Source organism: Hibiscus syriacus, unplaced genomic scaffold (genome assembly GCF_006381635.1).
Source record: "Hibiscus syriacus cultivar Baekdansim isolate YM2019G1 unplaced genomic scaffold, ASM638163v2 tig00117010_pilon, whole genome shotgun sequence".
NCBI lineage: Eukaryota > Viridiplantae > Streptophyta > Magnoliopsida > Malvales > Malvaceae > Hibiscus > Hibiscus syriacus.
The window spans coordinates 95,430-118,996 of record NW_024063522.1 but is presented as its reverse complement, the minus strand read 5'-3'; the positions used below and the strand labels follow the sequence as shown (position 1 = coordinate 118,996).

At 32.9% G+C, this 23,567-nt stretch overlaps 1 pseudogene; it reads left to right on the top strand.

The window, feature by feature from the left end:
* Positions 1-1,346: 1,346 nt before the first annotated feature.
* Positions 1,347-22,187, top strand: LOC120195206 (annotated as a pseudogene).
* Positions 22,188-23,567: the final 1,380 nt, after the last annotated feature.

Below are 23,567 nucleotides of genomic sequence, written 5' to 3'. Positions count from 1 at the left end.
CTTCTCGAGCTGATCATGATAGGCACTACGACCGACGTTAGTAATTTAGTTGAGGTATGTCTCTGTCCGGTCCTATATTATGTTGTGTTGATTGATTGTTTGTCTGACTGAAAAATTGATTGAAACATGATTGAATTGTTGTATTGTTGAATTGGTTACAATTGAGATAAACATGTTGATTGAAAGTTTTATTTTGTGCATGACGGATTCTATGATATTGTGATATCTGATATAATTCAGAAATGCATGTTATGTGAAATATGTTGAAAAGTCAGATTGAAAATTATGAGGTGCATTCGTATTACTTGTATTTGTAATTAATACACTTGGATCATATCAGAATTCAGATATATGATATATGATATTCGAGTATATGTTATTCATATATGTGTTACTCGAGTCGGATCGGATTGAATATCGAATATGTGCTCCATTTGCATATCATGTTGGGATGAATTTTGATAGGGAAAATTTAGTGCATTCACTTGACGGGTGAATGTCACTTTTTCAGATTTAGTGGCATCTGCATTTGTGGCAGACCTCACTTATATGGTGTGAGGGTTGAATTTAGTGCGGTTATGGGGAACTCACTCTTTTGGGTGACAGGAGTTGGGGCGGGTGCATGAACATTTGCATATCATTTGAATTGTGATTAATGTTGTTTTTAACGTATGAATATTATTTCTTACTTCGGACTATGATATTACTTGTGTTTGGTTACACTTTAGAGACACACTAAGCTTAATAGGTTACACCCCTATAGATTCTTTCTTTCAGATACTCATATATAGGTGAATCAGTACTTGGAAGGTTTCGTTATTTATTTTCAAGCATACATTTATTTACAGTACGAACTTTATTTGATATTTCTCTTTTTTAGATATTTATTATTTATTTTTTTAATTATTTTCATTACTTGTAATTTTGGACATCTGATATTATAATTATTTTTGAAACTGTTTACGCATATCTTATTGAATATTTATTATTTACAGGGATTTTTCTTGGATAATTTTTTAATAAATTATAATTTAAACTTGAATATTTCGTGAGAGGCAAGTTTCAATTGGACTCTCTAGATTCAACCTAATTTCTTTTTGGTCAAGTTTAGGGGGTTACATTTGTGGTATCAGAGTCCGGTTCAACCCTCAGACTGAGGAGCTCAACCATAAAATTTTTAATTAATTTTTTACATGCATAAAATATTTTCGGGCTAAAATAAGAATATTATGATTAAAATATTATTATTATTATTATTATTACTTTGCCTTTTTTATTATCGTTCTTTTTATTTTGAAAATAGTAAATAAATAATTTAATTTGAAAACTCCAAGTACCAACTTTCTATGGCACCTCATAAGAATTCTCATCGAGTTACCAGTCAAAGTTGGGGTTGTATCACTACGACTAGAGTTAACCCTCCACTCCAAATGGGTCAGACCCAAAATTCGAATGAAGTTGATGAGACCGAGAGAGTTGGGCAACATGTGGATCGGACTGGAGTTCAACAGACTAGAGGTGAAAATCCGTCTGCACATCAGACTCAGGGTGATGATAATGTTGTGGTGAATCAAAAGTTATTTTGTTATCTTCGTTAGACTGAGGGTGTTATGAAACTCATCTCAAACGAATTCTTAGCTGATAAGATGATTGTGTTTGTGGGTAAGATTAGTATTGATCCCGCTAATGTTGAGTATTAGCTGAAGAAGTTGCATCAGTTGTTTGAGAAAATGGATTATCCGATTGATCGTATGTTGAGAGTTGTTGTATCACTGTTAGGCGGTGAAGCTCGGGATTGGTGGGAATCTGAGCAGGATAACATTCCGGTCGGACATATCACTTGGGAGCATTTTTTCAAGTTTTCCAATCGTTATGTGGGGACCGAGTGTTTAGTAAAGTGTCGGGAAAATTTTATGAATATGAAGCATAATGATATGTCCGTGACTATGAGATTGATTTTATGAGATTGGTCAGTATGCTCCAGGGTTGGCTTCGACCGAGAAGGAGAACCGTGATTGGTTCCTAAGAGGCCTTCTTCGTTCGATTCGTTCAGTGGTTGCCTTACACCATGACACAATGTTGAATACTTTATCTGGACGGGCCAGAACTGCTGAGAAGAGAGCGAACATTATTGGTCCTAGACTCTATTTTTGATAGAACTAGGAGGCAACCAAGATCACCTACTCAGACGGGTTGCATGAATCAGTTCAACAAGAGATCGAGGAATGATGTAGGTTCTCAGGGTTATTCTAGAGCGAGACCGGTGACATCTGCTGCTCCGACTAGTGGTTATAAGATACCTCTGTGCTCTTATTATAACAAGAGGCATATTATAATGTTTTGAGGAAGATTGAAGTGTGTCTTTGTTGTGGGTCTATAGATCATCATTTCAAAGAATGTCCTCTTTCGGCTTCTGATTCTTATGGTCTTAGTCAGGTGCATTTGTTTAGTCATTGACCCAAGTTAGGGATTATTGTAGACAAAATGGTTCTGGTTTTAGTTCTGGTTTGGCTACTGGAGGTAGACCGACTTAGAGTAGGGGTTCAGATAGGTCTGCAGCGAGACAATTTGGGTTGGTATATGCTACTCAGACGTATAACAATCAAGATGAGTGAAGGTATTTTCTTAAGTCATTCTATTTTCATATTGATAAATTTCGAGGATGAATTTTTTTTAAAGAGGGGAGAATTGTAACACCCCAAATTTTCCCTAAATAAAAAATCCTAGAATTTGGGAAATTTTTGTAAACCTTAGGAAGTTCAATGACAAACTTGAGAATTTACCCCTTTCCTTAAATCAGAAAACCCCACCCCTACTCGATTACATCTTCCGCTTCTCTTATCTTCTTCTTTATCTATTTTAAAATCGCACCCTTAGTTCTCTTTTAATCACTGCTGCAATTTACTCACTTCATCGTCGTTAGTCATACAAGGTAAGTTTTTGCCCATTGCTTGTTTTATCCTATTTGTCGTCGTTGAGTGATGTGGGAAAAGATCGCGAGCTTAGCTCATGGATCTCCACCGTCGTCATTCATGGCCTAGTTCGGGGATGTGTGCACGGGGAATGATTGTGATAGCCAGGAGTGGGTCGTGCTAGTCACTGTTGGTTATATGGGGTCTTCATGGTTCCATTTAGATATATGATATCCGATTATGTGTTATTCAGAAATGTGTTACTTGGATCAAATTGGATCGAATCAGATATCAATTATGTGCTCCATTTGCATATCATGTTGGGATAAATTTTGTTAGGGGAAGTTTAGTGCATTCACTTGATGGGGTGAATGTCACTTTTTTAGATTCAATGGCCTCTCTCTTTGTGATAGACCCCACTTATATGGTGTGAGGGTTGGATTTAGTGTAGTTGTTAGGAACCCACTCTTCTGGGTGTGACATGAGTAGGGGCGGGTGCATGAGCATTTGCATATCATTTGAATTGTGATTAACACTGATGTTTTGACGTATGAATATTATTTCTTACTACGGACTATGATATCACTTGTGTTTGGTTGAATTTTAGAGACGCACTAAGCTTAATAGGTTACACCCTGTAGATTCTTTCTTTCAGATACTCATATATAGGTGAATCGATACTTGGATGGTTTCGTTATTTATTTTCAAGCATACAATTATTTACAGCACAAACTTTATTCAATATTTCTCTTTTTTAGATATTTATTATTTTATTTTTGAATTATTTTCATTACTTGTAATTTTGGACATAAGACATTATAATTATTTTTGAAACTATTTATGCATATCTTATTGAATATTTATTATTTACGAGGGATTTTTCTTGGATAATTGTTTTAATAAATTATGATTTAAACTTAGCGTTTTTAAGTGTGAAAATAATAATAAGTGTTCTTGAGAAATTTCGTATTTTAAAATTATAGTTTTAAAGCTCAAAACACTTGATTTTAGCCAAAAAAAAAACCCTTTAGGTCTCAAGACCAACATGTTAGTCTTGATACCAATATTTCAATAGCTATTTTGGTATCAATGCCCACTTCTTAGTATCGATACCAAATGTGTAGGTGAGTATCGATACTAACATGAACAATATTGATATTGATGGTTCAACGACTATAATTTTGACAGTTAGGATGGTCGGTTTCGATACCCACTACTCGGTATCGATACCAAATGTGCAAGTGAACATTAAATGCTCAAAATTAACTAATCCAATGTCTCTAAATAGCTAGAAGGAAGTTAGATGACATATAAAGGATCAAGATTCAATTAGAGAAGAACAAGAAATTGAATTGCAAGATCAAACCAACATCAAAAGAGTTTTAGAAATAAAATTGTTATATTTTTTGTAACACACTTGTGAGCCTCTGTGTTTATTCTTTCTTAAGTGTGATTTGGGTGCGTGTTTAATTTGTTGTAAACTTATTTGCCTTTATGAGGTTTTCTTTTATTTTCTAAATTTGTAATCCCTTTTGTAGAGAGAGTGCGAGAAATATTTTGGGGTATAAATCTTGTGTGTTATTGTAAGGTTACAACTTGTCCTCAAAGGTTAGCAAATCTAGTGAATTTGAGAAATCGTTAGTGTGGATACTAAGCTAGTTGATGTAGACTTCGTTTAAAAGTCGAACCACTCTAATTTCCTTGTGAAAAATTGAATTTTCTATTACTTCCACCACAATTTGTTAAAGGTCAAATCCCCTCTTGTCATATTTCGGTTGTTCGTAAGAGCTATCACTTCTGTAAATGATCTTTTGATTTGGTTGTTGGTGTCCATTATGTTCTTAACGATTCTAATAACCATTTTTCGGTAATATTATAATAATAATTATTATTATTATTATTGTTATCAATTATTATTATTATTGTTGAACCTATTTTGATATAACAATTTTAAGGGCAAAATGTTTTGGACTAAATTAAATTTATTCAAAGTTTTCAAAAATAATTAAAGTCCATAAAACTTGAATTTGAACACAAAAAATTATTTTCTGGAAAAGAAGTACCGATAATGTTCTTACAATATCAATATTGTTCTTGTAGTATCGATACCCAAGGTAAGGGAAGTATCAATACTCTTGTGGCAGTATCGATACTGCTTATTTGTTTTAAATGTGTTAAGATTCCAATAGACATTTTTTGTATCGATATACAAAGGAGTATCAATATTACTTTGTATAGGATATCAATACTCCTAACCCAACGATCGAAAATGACTAGTTTTTATCATTGTAGTTGATATACCAAGCCCGAGTACCGATACTCCCTGTCTGGGCAGTTTCTTTTTGTAGCAATTAAGTCTCCAATAGCTCCAAAACATCCCCAATGGCTACAAACTTATTCCAACATATAAAAACAAGTTGTGGACACTTGAACAAGTTTACAACACCTATCCAAGCAATCCATACCAAAAGAAAAGCTCTTTCAATCTTATTTTTCCTTTTCTCTTGTTCATAGAGTGTTTTAGTGAGCTTAATTAGTAAACACCTTCCTTTGAGAGGCTTCTTGTTAACATTCTTTCTATACTTTTGAAAAAGGTGTTGGTTTCAAGTTTAGCCATTGAAAACTAGGAAGTTGTAAAAGGTTACTCTTAAGCCTAGGAAAAAAAAGAATAAATTAGTAAATTTGTTAGAAATCCTTATTGTGGAGCTAAAGTAGTAGATGTAAACTTCATTGAGGAAGTTGAACCACCTTAAATACTTGTACAAATGTTCTATCTTTTCTCTCCATACTCCCAAAATTTTTATTTAGCCAATTTGCCCTTCATGGTACTTTTTCAGTTGATTGATAGAGCATCATAAATCCTTACAATTGGTATCAGAGTGGATCACAATTGAAGGTTTAACAATCTTATAAAGATCCTAGAAGAGCTCTATCAATTTCTAACTCAACCAAGACGATGAAATTTTTCTACGGCGCTTACTATATCGAATATTCTTAACCGATCAACAAGCCACTCTATTTTAATGGAGCAAATTATGCATATTGGAAGAATAAGATGATGTTCTTCATTCAAGATACCAATCTAGAGGCATGGAACTCTATCTTAATGGGTCACTCAACTCCGACCAATAAGATGGAAGATTGGAGTGAAGAAGAAAATTTGGGACAAGCTCTAAGACACTCATGAAGGAACCATGAAGTGAGGGAAACTAAAATCGGTTTTCTCAATCATTGCTATGAGAATTTTGAAATAAAACTGGGTGAAGACATCAAATCTATGACAGATAGATTTTTTCATGATATTCAGTGGTCTCAAGGGATATGGAGAGATCATCCCTAACGAGAAACATGTTAGGAAGATGATATATTATCTTCCAAAGTCTTGGTAATCGAATAAGACAGCGATCAACAAAGTGAAGAACTTAAAGTCTTTCTCGTTTGATGAATTTATTGGCTCTCTTCTCACTCATGAGATGATGGAAAAGGAGAAAGAACTAGAATAAGAGAAGAAAAAAAAACGTGTTGCCTTGAAATCCTCTACTCAAAATGAAAGAACATCAAGTGAAGAAGAGGATGAAGAAGAAGAGATGACCAAGCTCTTCAAAATATTTTTTAAATTCATGTTTTCCAAAGAAAAAGAAGTGAAGCTGGAATCAGGTAAAAGGAAGGATCCCCCGATGTGATTTGAATGCCAAAGAACGAGACATATCAAAGATGAGTGTCCTCTTTAAAATAAGCTTTGTTTTAATGCTTTGTTTTCTTTTACAAAATTTTACTTTTGACCTTAAATTTAAATTTTTATGTATGTATGCTTATTGAAAATGTTATCTCTCTGATAATTAATATCATAATTTTCAAATGCATGACATTTTCAATAGCTTTATGCATATAAACTTTAATTTTTTATGTTAATATTGCATAGTGTACTATAGACTTGGATTTATTGAATTTCATGTGTTACTAATATGTTTGCTCATCTTTGTTGAAATTCAATAGTTTTTAAGTGTCAAGCTTTTAAAGTTAAATTTCTTTTGGAATGCATTTGTTGAGGGGGAGCTTTTGATTTTTAAAAATTATTTTATATTAAAATTTATACTTACTCTCCATTATTATTTTTGAACCTAAATGTTTGAATTATTTTTGATATAACAAAATGGGGGAGAATTATATGTTTGAAAAATTCAATTTCAATAATGAAAAAGGGGGAGCTTTAATATTTTTCCAACATATTACTCTTTTTCATTTAATGTTTTACTAAGAGAGTTTTTCCAATGTCATTTTCAAATGTTTTGTTATATCAAAAAGGGGGAGATTGTTGAACCTATTTTGATATAATAATTTTAAGGGAAAAGTGTTTTTGGACTAAATTGAATTTATTCAAAATTTTAAAAATAGTTCAAAGTCCATAAAACTTGAATTTGAACACAAAAAATGATTTTCTAGAAAAGATGTATCGATACTGTTCTTACAGCATCGATACCACATGAACAATATCGATACTATTCTTGTAGTAACGATACCCAAGGTAAGGGAAATATCGATACTCTCATGAAAGTATTAATAATGCCTATTTGTTTTAAATGTGTTTAGATTTTAGTACGCATTTTTGGTACCGATACCCAAATGAGTATCAATACTACTTTGTATAGTAGTATCGATTCTGTGATCTCAATATCGATATTCTCAGCCCAATGATCGAAAAATGGCTAGTTTTTATTAGTGCAGTATTGATACTCCAAGCACGAGTACCGATACTCCCTAGTTTGGGCATTTTTGTTTTGCAACAATTAATTCCCCAACCGGCTCCAAAACATCCTCAACGGCTACAAACTTATTCCAACATATAAAAACAAGTTGTAAACACTTGAAGAAGTTTACAACACCTATCCAAGCAATCCATACCAAAAGAAAATATTTTTTAATCTTATCTTTTCTTTTTCTCTTGTACATAAAGTATTTTAGTGAGCTTAATTTGTAAACACCTTCTTTTGAGAGGTTTTGTAACATCCCAAATATCGGGTCGGTGATCAAATTATAAGAATTCAAAATTTAGTGGTTTAATTTGAATAACTTGAAAAGTTCAAGGATTTATTGTGGATTTTTTTAGGACTTGATATCAAAATTGGATTATTGGAAGGGCATTATGGTCTTTTCACAAGAAGGATTTTTATTTTCCTTTTTTAAGGGATATAAAACACGTGGAAAAGGGAGAATGGAAAAAAAAAAGTTTGGGACCTTGTTATCTTCTTCCTCGTTGATGAGAGCTCCAGTTTTAAAGGTAAGTGACTTCAAGTTATTTTTTTGTTCAAATTTTGGTTTGGTTTTGAATATTTGGGGGTTATTAAGCTTAGGGAAAGATTATGGTTGATTAAAACTAAGGGAGGAGTGAAATAATGATGAATTTGTAAAGTGGGCTTTTAAATGAATTGTTGATATGGTTTAGTTTTTGGATTTCTATTGATAAATTTGACTTGCCAAAGGTCTAATTAAGGAGTTAGAAAGATTAGAAATGATTAAAAAACATGTTTGAAAATATGGTATGATTTTAAGATGTAAGTGTTCCAGTGAGATTTTTAGATGTTTAGGAGTAGTAAATTGAGAAAAGTTGGTTTTGATGAATGAAGTTGAGTTTAAATGCATAAAGGGAGATAAAAGTAGGAGATTTAGGTAAGTTTTGGTTAAATTTCAAAATAAAAATGGTAATTTCTGGGCAAGGGTATCGGTACTGGAAGAACAGTACCGATACTTCAAGGCAAAATCAATTTGAGTTCAAGGATCAATATTAGTACTGATTGAGGAAGGTGTCGATACTGAAAGGGGAGTATTGGTACCAAGAGTAAGGTACCGATACCATTATCAGGTTTGAAATTCTAGAATACCGAAATGGTATTGATACCGAAGTGGGTATCGATACCATAGAATGGAAGTATATGTACAGTAGTGGGAGTACCGATACTAATGCGTCTAAAATGATAAACTAAGTGTTTATTTCAGCTTATGTTATTATCTGTGGTTATAAGCTATATAAATTGTGATATTGATTTTCGATTGTTCTTGTGTAGACATCGAACAAATACAAGTTACAGACACTTTGATGTTATAAGTTATCGATCAAAAGTGATAAGGGTTCGTTTAGGACTTTAGTGAGGCAAAAGTGAGTGCAACTCATTTGTTTATATTCAATTCGAGGGCGGTTTACGATAAGCCAACCTCAGAGTTTTCAATCGAAAACCTTTCAATTTCTATTATGTTATATTTTTCAATGTTTTATTCAAGTTATATTATTTAAGCTATGTTTGATGATTATGTGTACATGATTATGAAAATGTGACATGTGAACATGTGTATATGAAAATACTCGATGTGAAAATGAATATGTGAACAAGATATCCTTTGAATAACAAAATGATAAATAATTATATGGTTAAAAGCCCAAGGTATATGTATGAGGATTAGAGGTATAGTTGGCATGCCAAGAGTCAAGGGTTCTATGTGGTCCTTCGGGACAAAATTAGGTGATCCTTCAGGACAAAACTATGTGGTCATTCGAGACAAATATGTAGCACTTCGGTGCAAATTATACGAGCTGTGGTGACATCATTAGTGCACAACCTCAATGTACTCAAATACCTAAAATTCTCAGTAATATACATTGGGCCATTAAAAACAAAGTTATATGAACCGACCAATGAATAAAAGAATCTATTTTTGTTATGAAAAGCAATTTGAATTCCTTATGAAATGTTTTATGACACGAATAAGAATTTTTGTTTATAAAGTTTTATATGACTCATATTTTCCTCACTAAGTCAACGACTTAGCATGTGATATGTTTCACATATAAGTTTGAAGAAATTAGAGGATTGAGGTTAGGCGAGGACATCATACTCCCACGAAGATCAGATCAGAACAATTTAAATGTAGGTTTCTTGTAAATTGTAAACTGTTGCCATGTACTACAAGTTAAATTGAAATTCTTTGATATATTTTGTAAACTTATACTTTTGTATTTATGTAAATTATTAAGTGTTTATTTAAATATTAATGTGAGTTTTATTATTTGCTTTAATTCAAGGGTTCCATCATTTTAATTCGAATAAAAGTTGAAATTTTCCCTACTTATAATAGTCAATGATTTGAAAAGTCAATGTGACACCTCGGATTCATATCCGGGTTGGGTACGGGTTAGGGGTGTTATAGGTTTCTTGTTTACATTCTTTTTATCCTTTTGAAAAAGGGGTTGGTTTCTAATTTATCCATTGAAAACTAGGGAGTTGTAAAAGGTTACTCTTGAGCCTAAAAAAAGAAAGAACAAATTAGTAAATTTGTTAGAATTCCTTAGTGTGGAGCTGAGGTAGTGGATGTAAATTTCATTGAGGAAGTTGAACCACTCTAAATACTTGTGCAAATTTTCTATCTTTTCTCTCCATAATCCAAAATTTTTTATTTATCCAACTCACCCTCATTGGCACCTTTTCGGTTGATCGATGGATCATTATAAATCCTAACCATTATTATTATTTTAGTTGTAAAGAAATAACCCAAAAATCATTATTATTAATAAAAATATATTACAAGATGGAGGCCTATTACAAGCTAATCAGGGCCCGTGTGGAATGTCTAACTGAATTAGGGTTTTAGGGTTACCCTTCAGCAACCACATGCCCATAGTCATTGGAATTGGACCTCATCTAATGATATAGATCTACCATAGATTAGGGTTTCCTAAACCCTAATAAAGCTTCATCATGACACCAATCATCTACAGTTGGATATGTGATAGATCCAACAGTTAAGATCAATCTATTTTTAGGGTTTTAACCTAAACTCACCATCCCCTCACGCGCTAAACTGTTGCCATATGCCTGAGGCTCCCCCGTGTGTCAGCCACACCGTCGGCTCTCGAGGATTGCAATTGCCACCGAGAAACACGCCGACCATCATAAAAACGAACTAAGAAAGCCTCCGGTAAATTTTTACCCTTGTCCTTTGATGAGATCATGACCGCCTGTCCCAGAGCCATGTTCCCCATCGATCGTCTCCTCGAACATGTCACAAAATCAAAAATGAAAAAACAAGAAAATAAAAATCATACATCTCTCATCCATTTGTATGCAACATGAAATCAAACAAAAAGGTAAGAATTCCTCTATATAATGAACAACAACAACAACAATAAAAAGGGTGATATTTTTTTGGTTTTCGAAAGAGAAGAGAATATAGATAGTAGCCAAAACCCAAAAAATAAAAAAGGAGATCGAAGAGAAGTACAAACCTAGGCCTTCCATTGGAGCCTTTGAATGTCACTGAAAAATCTTGACTTTCGAAGGTAAAAGTTTAGATCTAGGGCTAGTCGTTGGTCACTAAGTCTAGGGAGGCTTGGATTTAGGTTCAGGGGGTTAAGAGTATTCTTCTCAAACCCTGATTTGGTTCCAACCACCGTAAACGATCGTTGATGGCGTAGGAGCGCGGTGTCCAGAGAGAAGTTTGGTCTCTCTCTCGATTGGAGAGTAAAGAGAGTTAAGAAAAGAGATTGTTTCTCTTTCAAGCAAAAATAAGTGAGGGATGAAATGAATTGCTTAGGCTCTTTTTCACGCGATGAAGGTCTTATATTTTGTAAAATCGTAATTTGTCCATTGAATGCATGTTCAGCTTATTTTGAATCTAAATCTTGAATTTTCATTATGTTTCATTCTAGTCCATATTAATCCCTGAATATATTTGGTTGAATAAGTGATTTAGTTCTTTTGATTTTGTATCCATTACGTTTTAGTCCTTAAGAATATTCTATGAAATATGAGTAATTTATAGTTTGAATCCCTCTAGTCTTATTGAATGCTTATTTTAGCCCTCCATTAACATAGTCAATGAATACAAATAAGCTTATTTACTAATAGGTCCCTATGATTCTATCTTAGTTACAATTTAGTCCTTTAGTTCTATTTGTCATGCTTGTTTTAATATTAATATGACATAAATGTTTATTGAAATGGTGGGATATCCTTAGATTAATTAATAATGACCATTAACTTGCACTTGTATTAATTTTCAAGAACAAATTTCATAGAATAGGTGTAAAAGTACAACCTATTGAGGTAGTACAATTCAATACGGCGTTCGAGCAAAAGCAACTTGAAAATAATCGAGTATGTCTCAAATAAAATAAAATGATAATTACCTTTTTTTTATAATCATGTATTTATTTATTTATATGTTGCTTTAATTTTTTATCTATGATTAATATGAAGTCCTAAATAAATAATAGGAGAATATTCTTGTATAACGGAAAAGGTAGATAAAAAGCCTTCCCGTTGGAAGACATGCGAATCCCGTAACCTTTTCTCAAAATAGGGAATATGACTTTAGGTTCGAAAAGAATTAATTAATGAGAAATAAAATAAGTCATGAAATAATATTTGATTTTAGTATTTTTTTAATTCCACCACCACAATGATGTATAAGCGATTAGGTACTAATTTTGGGCGTTGTGGGGATGTTTACCCTTCCCCACGCGTAACCGACTTCCGATCCTTTAAAAATGAATTTCTGGTAAAAACATATCAATTTTGTTTTTAAAATGATTTTTATATTTATTTAAATTATTTTTGAGATGCTCTAGGTGCACGACCTACCTAACCCAAAGGTCGATGGAACTCTGATTTTAAAATTTATTAAATTTCCAAATATATAATTTCTACACCTTTAAAATAAAAATCGTTTTTATTTTGCAAAATAAACGTTACGAAAGCTTGACAACTCCGATGGGGACCCGAAAGTCAGGCTGATAATAGCTTATACATTATCATGATAGTGGATATTAGAAAACTTAAATCAAGAATTATCTTTTGATTTATTTTATTGAATGTTGATTAATTCTTTTCAAACATTTTATTGATAATTATACTAATTTTTGAATTTCTTTATTTTCAGATTTATTGAGTATTTTCAAAGGTGCTTCTTTGTTTGATTGGGCGACTTGTTTGGTCAAAGGTTGGTATACTCCTCCTCACACACCTCACCCGTATTTCATGACATAAGCTCTATACTCGAGCTTCGTCCTGATTAAGTAGGGGTGAATGTTATACTTTCGTGGTGAATTTATTCTTCGTATGAGTTATAGTTACTAACCTATGAGATATACGCCTTGTGCCTCCATAGGAATTTAATTCCTCGTATGGGTGTAGGAAGGTGAATCTTCTCGATTGGAACTCGTTCCATTTGAAGCTTGTAATAGGTGAGGATGGAGGGTTTAGCAGACAAGGGGACACTTCAAGTTTTCAATAAATTTCATGTTCATCAACTCAAACTTCAGATTCATTCATTTTTAGCATCTTATTAGTAGGCTAACATGACCCAAATTAAAACAAAATATTTCTTGGTATTACTTTAAGTTGACCTTTAAATGTAGGGAATCCATAGGTCACTATGGCGACACTTATAGATAGAAGTGTATCGCAGAATGTGACATAATAGCCCGAATTTTAGAATGGGTGATCTATTGATGACAATTATGTGCATCCCAAATCATATCTCTAGCCAAACCTTTTAGTAAATTCAAAGAAAGTTGATCCTAAGGAGATAAAGATCATAGTTCAAGTAAAGACTCCAGCAAAGAGGATGGAGTGAATATTTACATGACAACAATGTTTGTAATACTAAAATGGCATAATGCATGTATATTTAGGCATTTTTAAAAATAGGATCATACACATTCATTTTTCATCAAGTTTTGAATGTTTGACAGGAATTGAAGAAGTCAATAAAGATCTCATCTCATACAAAAAATAGGATTTCAATAAAGATTCAGTTCACCTTGTCACCGTCGAAAGAAGTGGACCTCAACGAAGAATTAAGGACCTTCGGGTACCTTAATTACATATGATGATAGACCAAACATTTCCAATTTAAGAGTTCATAATGAGAAAAACTCATTCGATGAGGGAAAAGAAATTCCTAACGAGAAGAACTTATTCAACCTTGGTTCGTCCATCACAAAGGGAAGTAGATCAACATTTCCAATGGAAGGGTTCATAATAAGAAGAAATTATCCAATAAGGGAGAAGAAGTTCATAATGAGAAAAACTTGTTCAACCCTTGCCCGATTCCATCACATAAGGAGTTGGATCATCATCACTACTTCGCTCGATTATATCACAGAAGGAGTTGGATCAACGTTCCCAAGAGAAGAAGCTCATAATGAGAAGAACTTTTTCAATCCTTTCTCGATTCCATCAAAGACAAAGTTTGATCGTTGTCTCCAAAGAAGTATATAATGAGAAGAACTTATAACTCAAAAGGCTTAGTGGTGCTGAAAAATGGTGTTTATATATTTTCTCTATTCTCGTTTCATAACAATGAGTAAAGAGGGGCAGTTGTAATCACCATTTTTTGGTAAAGGTTAATAATAATAATAATAATAATAATAATATTATTTTATTATTATTATTATTATTATTATTATTATTATTATTATTATATTATTATTATTATTATTATTATTATTATTATTATTATTATTATAGTTGTAAACAAACAACCCAAAAAATCATTATTATTAAAAATATATATTACAAGATTGAGGCTTATTACAAGCTAATCAAGGCCTACGTGGAATGTCCTAATCGAATTGGGGTTTTAGGGTTATCGTTCAACCGTCGTACGCCTATAGCTGTTGGATATGGACCTCACCTAATAGTCCAGATCTATCTTATATTAGGGTTTCCCAAACCCTAATGAAGCTTCCTCGTACTAACAATCATCAATCATTGGATCTGTGATATATCTAATAGTCTAGATCAATCTATTTTTAGGGTTTTAACCTAAACTCATTAGCCCCCCACGCGCTAAGCTACCACTACGTGCTAAGCTACTGCTACGCGGCCGAGGCTCCCTCACACGTCAGCCACACCGCCGACCTTCTATGCTCGCCCCAGACTCACCGGTTTCACGAGGACTGCAGCCACCACCGATAAACATGTCAACCACCTTAGAAACGAACAAAGAAAGTCCCGGGTAAACTTTTTTCCTTTGTAATTTGATGAGATCAAGACTGCCTGTTCCAGAGTCGTGTTCCCTGTCGATCCTCTCCTCAAACATTTTACAAAGACAAAATGATAAAAAAAATAAGAAAAGAAAAATCATACATCTCTATTCCATTTGTATGCAACATGAAATCAAACAAAAAGGTAAGCAGTCCTCTATAATGAACAACAACAATGATAAAAGGGAGTTTTTTTTTATTTTTGAAAGAGAGAAGAGGAGAGATATCCACAACCCAAAAATATAAAAAAGGAGAATGAATAAAAGAGAAGAACGAACCTTGGCCTTCCACTGGAGCCTCCGAACGTCGCTGAAAAATCTTGACTTCCAAAGGTAAAAGTTTATATCTAGGGCTAGTCGTTGGTCACTAGGTCTAGGGAGGCTTGTATTCGAGTTCGGGGGGTGAAAAGGGTTCTTTTTAAACCCTAATTTAGTTTTGTCCACTATAAACGATCGTCGACGGCGTTGGAGTGTGATGGTCGGGGAGAGGTTTGGTCTCTCTCTCTGCTGGGGAGTAAATATAATTGAGAGAAGAGATTATTTCTCTTTTAAAGAAAAAATGAGTGAGAGATGAAAAAGGGCTTATGCCATTTTTTGCCTTAGTCTGAGCCTTATATATCAGGCACCAAACGGTGTCGTTTTGAAAAGGAACAACCCATACACTTAGTGCCTGGTCGAATCATGCGAAGAGGGTCCCATATTTTATAAAATTGTAATTTGGACATTGAATGCATGTTCGACTTATTTTGAATCTAAGCCTTGAATTTTCATTATGTTTCATTCTAGTACCTATTAATGCATGAATATATTTGGTTGAATTTGTGATTTAGTTCTTTTGTTTTCGTATCCATTACGTTTTTAGTCCATAAGACTATTATGTGAAATATGAGTAATTTACAGTTTGAATCCCTCTAGTCTTGTTGAATGCTTATTTTAGCCCTCAATTAACATAGTCAATGAATAAAAATAAATTTATTTGCTAATAGGTCCCTATGATTTAGTCTTAATTATGATTCAGTCCTTTAGTCCTATTTGTCATGCTTTTTTTAATATTAATATGATGTAGATGTTTATTGAAATGGTGAAATAACCTTAGATTAATTAATAACGACCATTAACTTGCACTTGTATTAATTTTGAAGAACAAATTTTGTAGAATGGGCTTGAAAAGTACAACCTATCAAGGTAGTACAATTCAATACGACGTTCGAGCGAAAGCGAACTTGAAAATAATCGAGTATGTATCAAATAAAATGATAATTACCTTCTTTTATAATCATGTATTTATTTATTTTTATATATTGCTTTAATTTTTTATCAATGATTAATATGGAGTCCTAAATAATTAATAGGGGAATATTCTCATATAGAGAAAAGGTAGATGGGAAAGCCTTCTCTTTGGAGGACGTGCGAATCTCGTGACCTCCTCTCAAAATAGGAAATATTTCTTTGGGTTCGAAAAGAATTGATTAATGATAAATAAAATAAGTCGTGAAATATATTTGATTTTAGTATTTTTAATTTCAGCACCACGATGATGTATAAACGATTAGGTACTAATTTTGGGAACTGTAAGGTTGCTTACCTTTCCCCACGCGTAACTGACTTTTGATCCCTTAAAAATGAATTTCTGGTAAACACATGTCAATTTTGTTTTAAAAAAGATTTTTATATTTATTTATATTATATTTTTAAGACGCTTTAGGTGCACGACCTACCTAACCCAAAGGTCGATGGCTACTTCGATTTTAAAATTTATTTAATTTTCCAAATATATAAGTTTCCACACCTTTAAAAATAAAAATTGAAAAATAAACATTACGACAGTACTTTTTATTTGATCACAAAGCTTCGATTGAATACTTCCAAGAGTAAAGTCTTTATTTTTTGTGTGGCAGCTGATTAGTTGGATGCTATCAGTCGGTTCTTGGGGCTTAGATTTGGTTCCCTCCTTTTTCGATACCTTGGTGTGCCACTGGTTACACGAAAGTTGATTGAAAAAGGCTACTCCCCTTTGTGGACAAAAATAAGGCCAAAATGGTGTGTTGGGCTAATAAGCACCTTAGCTATGCAAGATAATTTTAGTTAATTAGATATGTTCTATTTTGTATTGCCAATTATTGGTGTAGGCAGCTCATCTTGTACTAAGTTTTCATTAAGAGGATTGATTAGCTCTACACTCATTATTTTTGGAAAGGGGAGGACACGACTGCTGTTGGGGCTCGGGTTAGCTAGAAGCAAATTCGTACTGTCAAATATGAGGGTGGTCTTGGTTTAAAGGATACCAATTGCTGTAACAAGTCTTGTATATTGCTTCTCATTTAGAAGATTCTGGTAGGGGAGGGGCACTTATGGGTGGTCTGGATTAAGGCTTATGTCCTAAAGGAGTCAGGTTTTATAGTGTCGAGAAGAAGGCTAACCTTAGCTGGAGTTTGCGTAAACTGATGGATCTGAGGGATGAAGCTCATAGGCTATATTCTTCTTCTCCTAGGCTTCAAGGTGTTAATTCGCATTGGATCTGGAATCCTATTCGCCCTAGGGGAGAAGAAGTTGGTTGACATAAGATATTGTGGTTTCCCTTACGTATTTCTAAGCACTCTATCATTAGTTAGATGGTCATTCTTAGAAGGCTTCTACAAATGAAGATTACTGTGGAGGGGAAATGTGTTTTTTGTGATGGTTTGGAAACCAAAAACCATTTGTTTTTTAAATGTTGGTTTGCTCGAAGAATTTAGGAATCTATTTTGTCAATGTGCAGTGTCCCTGGAAATGCAATGAGCTGGGAGGAGGAATTGAATTGGGCTACATTATATCTTAAGGGTAAGTGCCTAATTTCCTTTATCCTTAGGATAGCTAGGATTGTTTACTGTGTTTAGGAGAATATGAATGGCAGACATTATTAGAATCTAACTAGAGATTGACATGTAATTCTGGATAACATTTATGAGATTTTGAGAGTTATATTTACTTATAAGATTAATAAAGAGGATGATGTAAATATAAATCTTTGTGCTAGTTGGGGTGACCTTGTAGAATGTTATGGTTTCTGTTTGAATGTCTTGTTGACTATAACATGTTTTCCTGTTTTTTTTTTTGGATAATATACGCAAAAACTTATCCAAAAAATAAAAAATTATTAAAATTTAATATTTAATGTTTAGATTTAGGAATTATTTAAAAATGTTTAAATTCAGAATTTAAAGAATATGGGTAGAATTTAAAGTTTAACAAATAAATATAATGTAGTATTAGTTCTTTTTATTGTCAAGTTTCATGAAATAATAACTACGATTCATTATAGATAAATTATTTTTTAAATTAACAATAATTAGTTAATTTTATTAAATAAAAAATATTACAGTTGTTTGAAGAATTTATAAATATAAAATAAAAGTAATCAAATTTTACAAATTTATTAACTAATAACTTAAAAAATCATGCAAGGAAAGTGTTTAAAATTCAACTAAATAATTCGGAGAAATAATAAATACAAACAAATACCATTTATTAATGGTAGAGACGGAGCCATAATTTAATCCTAATAGAGGTCGAATATTTGAAACGACTTTAAATTTTATTAGTTACCTTTAAAAATTGACACTATTAAATTTGTGTCACTTCTGTAAATCTCTAACGATCCTACTAAAATAGTTTTTTTTTGTAGAGCAGATAGTCTTATCGTAATATTTTATGTTAGAAAAATAAATTTTTACAACTTATTATATTATATTTTAAGAGACAAAATCATGTAAAATTTTTAACAGTTCTTATTAGAGCCAACTAATGGGAGAACACCCTGAACTATAAAAAAAATATAAAAAATAAAACTATTATTATTTAAATATTATCAAATCGTCATTTTAGGGTTTTATCCACTTCTTCCCATTTCATTGAATATATATATATATATATATATATATATATATATATATATATATTATTTGGAAATATTATAAAATTTTGGGTCGGAATAAAAAAAGTAGATTTATGTTAGAACATATTGAGACATATTATTACTATAAATTTCGAGATGGGTGAAACATAAAAAAAATTACTAGAGAAAATTGAGGTCGGATGTAGACATATAATTCTTGGATCATAGTTAGTACAATAAAAATTCAAATTTATCCCACTCCATTACTATCCCTAATTGAGAGACTTTATATAAGAATAAACCGTTAGATCACTAAATAAACATCATTTAGAAAGGCAGTGTAAAATTCAAGCAGGATAAAAAGAAAAAGGAAATACAAATTATAAAATCAGATAAAGAACATTGAATAATAACATATAAAAAAGATATATAATAAATAAATTAGCTTCTCATATTTTATAAAATAATCATTTTACACGAACCAAATTATTTAAGTGATTAAATGAATTATTGTTGTTCTTAAAGGTTACTGAATTCGAGCACCAACAGCTGTAGCAGAATAATTGAAAGTTCATTGTCAAGTGATTGAGAGTATGTAGAACAAATACTACTTTATAATCATCTTAGCTTAATAAAAATAATAAAATGATCATTTTAATCTTTATCTTTTTTTACTTAAACTCTCAATGTCTCATTTTAAGATAAAATATTTTTTATAAATTAAAATAATGATATGACATGTCTACGCGGAATGCTATATTAATAAAAATATATTTTAATTTTTTTTATTAAATTAATAACAATAAACTAGATGATAGCAAGTAATTACGACACTTTACTCTAATTGATTTAGTGAACTTCAAATGTTGTTCGATGTCCATGCAAAGCGCCGAACAGCTTGCTGCTTTATCGAATTTTGCAATTTCTTTGAAGGGAAGTAGAGCAATACTTTTGGTAGATTACTCCTTAAAAGTAGTTTCATAATCGTTGAAATTCTCTCTCTATATATATACATGCCTTATTAGCTTCATAAATTATTACAGAGTGCATTTATCTTTTTTAATTCTGATGCTTGAAATCTAATACAATGTTGAGTAGAGAGTATATTTCACTAGTGGTACTAGTGTTTCTCTGCTTCCATGCATCAATCACTGAAGGGCAGCAGGCGATATTAAAGATCCAGAGCAGCCGATCGAGGCAAGGATTAAAGACCTTTTGGGGAAAATGAACCTCGAAGAAAAAGTGGGACAAATGACGAAGATTGAACGTGCAAACGCCACCGCAGACGTCATGAAGACTTACTTCATCCGCAGCGTTTTGAGCAGCGGAGGAAGTGCACCCAAGGCAAATGCCACTGCAAAAGAATGGACGGACATGGTGAACTGTCTCCAACAGGCTGCTCTTTCCGCTCATCTCGGTATTCCGATGATGTACGGAATCGATGCCGTTTCATGGCCATAACAATGCGCCAATGCCGCCATTTTCCCACATAATGTTGGTCTTGGAGTAACCAGGGCTCGAAGTCCGAGCAACTGGCATTCCTTACGCCTTTGCACCGTGCCTCGCAGTAAGTGTTGTTGCACAAGTTTAGTACTTACAGATCATTCGTCATTCCTTTTTAAAGCTGCATGGTTATATATGTAGGTTTGTAGAGATCCTAGATGGGGTCGATGTTACGAGAGCTATAGCTAGGACCATACAATTGTGCAACAGCTGACAACCCTCATCGACGGACTACAAGGAATACCCCCAGGTGACATGAAGGGCATGCCATATATCCATGGATAGTACGTCATTAATCGATTAATCTGAATTAAATTCTTGATATATATAAAATTGATCTAATTATCCCATCCCTTTGTGGTTATGAGGTAGAACAAAGGTGGCAGGTTGTTCCAAACACTACGTCGGAGATGGTGGCACCGTCAACGGCATTAACGAGCAAAACACTATTGTGGACGACTCCGCCTTGTACGGCATCCACATGCCTGCTTACGTTAAATCGATGGCCAAGGGTGTCGCCACCGTCATGGCTTCTTACTCAAGTGTTAACGGAGTTGAGATGCATGCTAATAAACAGTTGCTTACCGACCACCTTAAGGGAAAACTTGGTTTCCAGGTGAAATAAATTTGTTGTTTATTGGTAGCAAATTTACTGACTAAGAAACAAGTGAGATTCTATTAATCCCCCCCCCCCCAGGGTTTCCGATTTGGCAAGGAATCGACAGGATCACTTCTCCCCCACATTCAAACTACACTTACTCAAATCAAGCTTCAAAAACGGCCGGTTTGACATGGTCGGGTCTAGTTCTAAATTACGTATTGTTGTAGTTGAGAACCTGTGATATGAAATAATGCTTGCTGATTTTCCAGGTTATGGTTCCCTATGAATACAAAGAATTCATCAATGGCTTGATTGATTTGGTAAAGAAGAATGTCATTCCCATGAGCCGAATTGATGAGGCCGTAACAAGAATATTGCGTGTCAAGTTCTCCTTGGACCTCTTTGAATATCCCTTGGGAGATTATAGTCTAGTTAACGTGGTTGGTTCCCAGGTGAGTTCTTGCAATATATATATATATATATTTAGTTAAAAAATTTAGTTAATTTTCTCTTGTTTTTGAATCTGGGTAGCTTTTGAACGAATCTGCAGACGCATAGAGAACTGGCAAGGAAAGCTGTGAGGAAATCACTAGTGTTATTGAAGAATGGGAAGCCAGGGAATCCACCGCTCCAGAATATTGCCGGTAAGATTCTTGTCACGGGAACCCATGCCAACAACTCGGGGTATCAGTACGGTGGTTGGACCATTGAGTGGCAAGGCTTCAGTGGGTACAACTGGAAGGCAGGCACCACCATCCTCGACGCCGTGAAAAAGACTGTCGTCAAAAATACCAAAGTGGTCTACAAGATGAACCCTTCCGAAGACTACCCTGAAAAGGCAAAACTCGACTTTGCCATCGTGGTGGTCGGTGAGGTTCCTTACGCTGAGACGAGAGGAGACAGCACAAACTTGACCATCCCGGATCCCGATCCGCATATCATCGAGAACGCTTGTAGGAATATCAAATGCGTTGTCGTGCTCATTTCGGGGCGTCCCGTTGTGATCGAGCCGTATCTCGACAAAATGGACGCCCCGGTGGCGGCTTGGCTCCCTGGAAGTGAAGGACAAGGCGTGGCTGATGTTCTTTTCGGTGACTTTGGATTCACCTGCAAGGTAGCTCGTACGTGGTTTAAGAGGGTAGATCAGCTTCCGGTGAATGTTGAGGATCCCAAATATGATCCGCTTCTCCCATTTGGTTTTGGACTTGAGACGCAGCCCACATCACAACGTACAGATACACCAAAAGTTGAGCTGTAGACATGGTACACGAGAGAGTCGATTCCCTTTATATAAGTACTAGTTTGTACACGTGCGAGATAGTTGATTGATACATTTTTTATATATTGATTTATTTATTTTACTTGGAATAAGTTATATTGATTTACTTTATATCATATTCTTTTAAAATATGTATGAATAGATAGGATATTACAATTCTTGCACTCACTAATACAATCAATCACTCAAAAGAATGGATAAGAAATAATCTTCTGTGTATGAATAGAGAAAAGAATGTTTTGAATAGATGGAATTGAAGCTTCAAATATAATAATTATTAGATCAAGGTTTTATATGCCAATTAATGTATCCTTTTAAAGAATTTTAATTTTTTTTATTGAATACAATTTCGATCTTGTTTTTAAGAAAGATGAATAATTAGTATTCTTTGGAAAGGGGTTGGAAAGGGGTTGGCGTGCAAAAACTGAAGAACAAACTTAACGGATAAAACTAACGGTTCACAACCGACAAGTTGAAAAAGAATCATTAAAACATGTGGCAATATATTGTCGTAACCGGTTTTCGTCCGGGCACGAAATTTTTACTTGGCGGGAAAATAATGTGAATAAATGGTTTTTAAAATATTTTAAGGAGTCGTCATCGGCCTTTTGGGTCAGGTAGGTCGAATACCTAAAAATTATATTTTAAAAGAGTTTTTAGGAAAACATCAGTTAAAAGATAAACTGGTCTGCGTTTTAACCAAAATTTCATTCTTTTTTAATAATAAAAAGGGGTTTGTGGTCGATTACGTTTGGGGAAGGATTAACAACCTCACAACGCCCAAATTGGTACTTATTAATTATAAATTGTCTCTATTATTAGAAATATTCAAATGTATTTAATTTATGATCTTGTTATTTCACATTTATTACTATAAAAAATCTATTAATAAATAAGATATTTATTTATTTAAAAATATCATAAAAGGGTTTCTATGTGCTTTAAGACAGCTCCTTTCTTAATATTAAAAAATAAATAAATATTAATAAAATAAATTAGTATAGTTTATAAAAATTTATTTAAGAATATCAAAAAAGGACTTCTAGGTGCTTTAAGACAACTCATTTCTTAATATTAAAAAATATAAATATTTAAAATATGATTATTATTATTATTATTATTTAAAAGTAAAAAATTTTAAAAATAAGATTTAAATACAAAACAAATAAGATAAATAAATAAATATTATATATATATTTATATGACTTAAGATAATACTAATAAAATAATAATAATTTAAACATATATAAAAAATAATAATAAAACAAAATTATAAAATTAACTTAAATGAATAAAAAGATCAAACTATTAGGGATTAAAATATAAAATATAAAATTTAAAGATCCTAATTCGAATTAT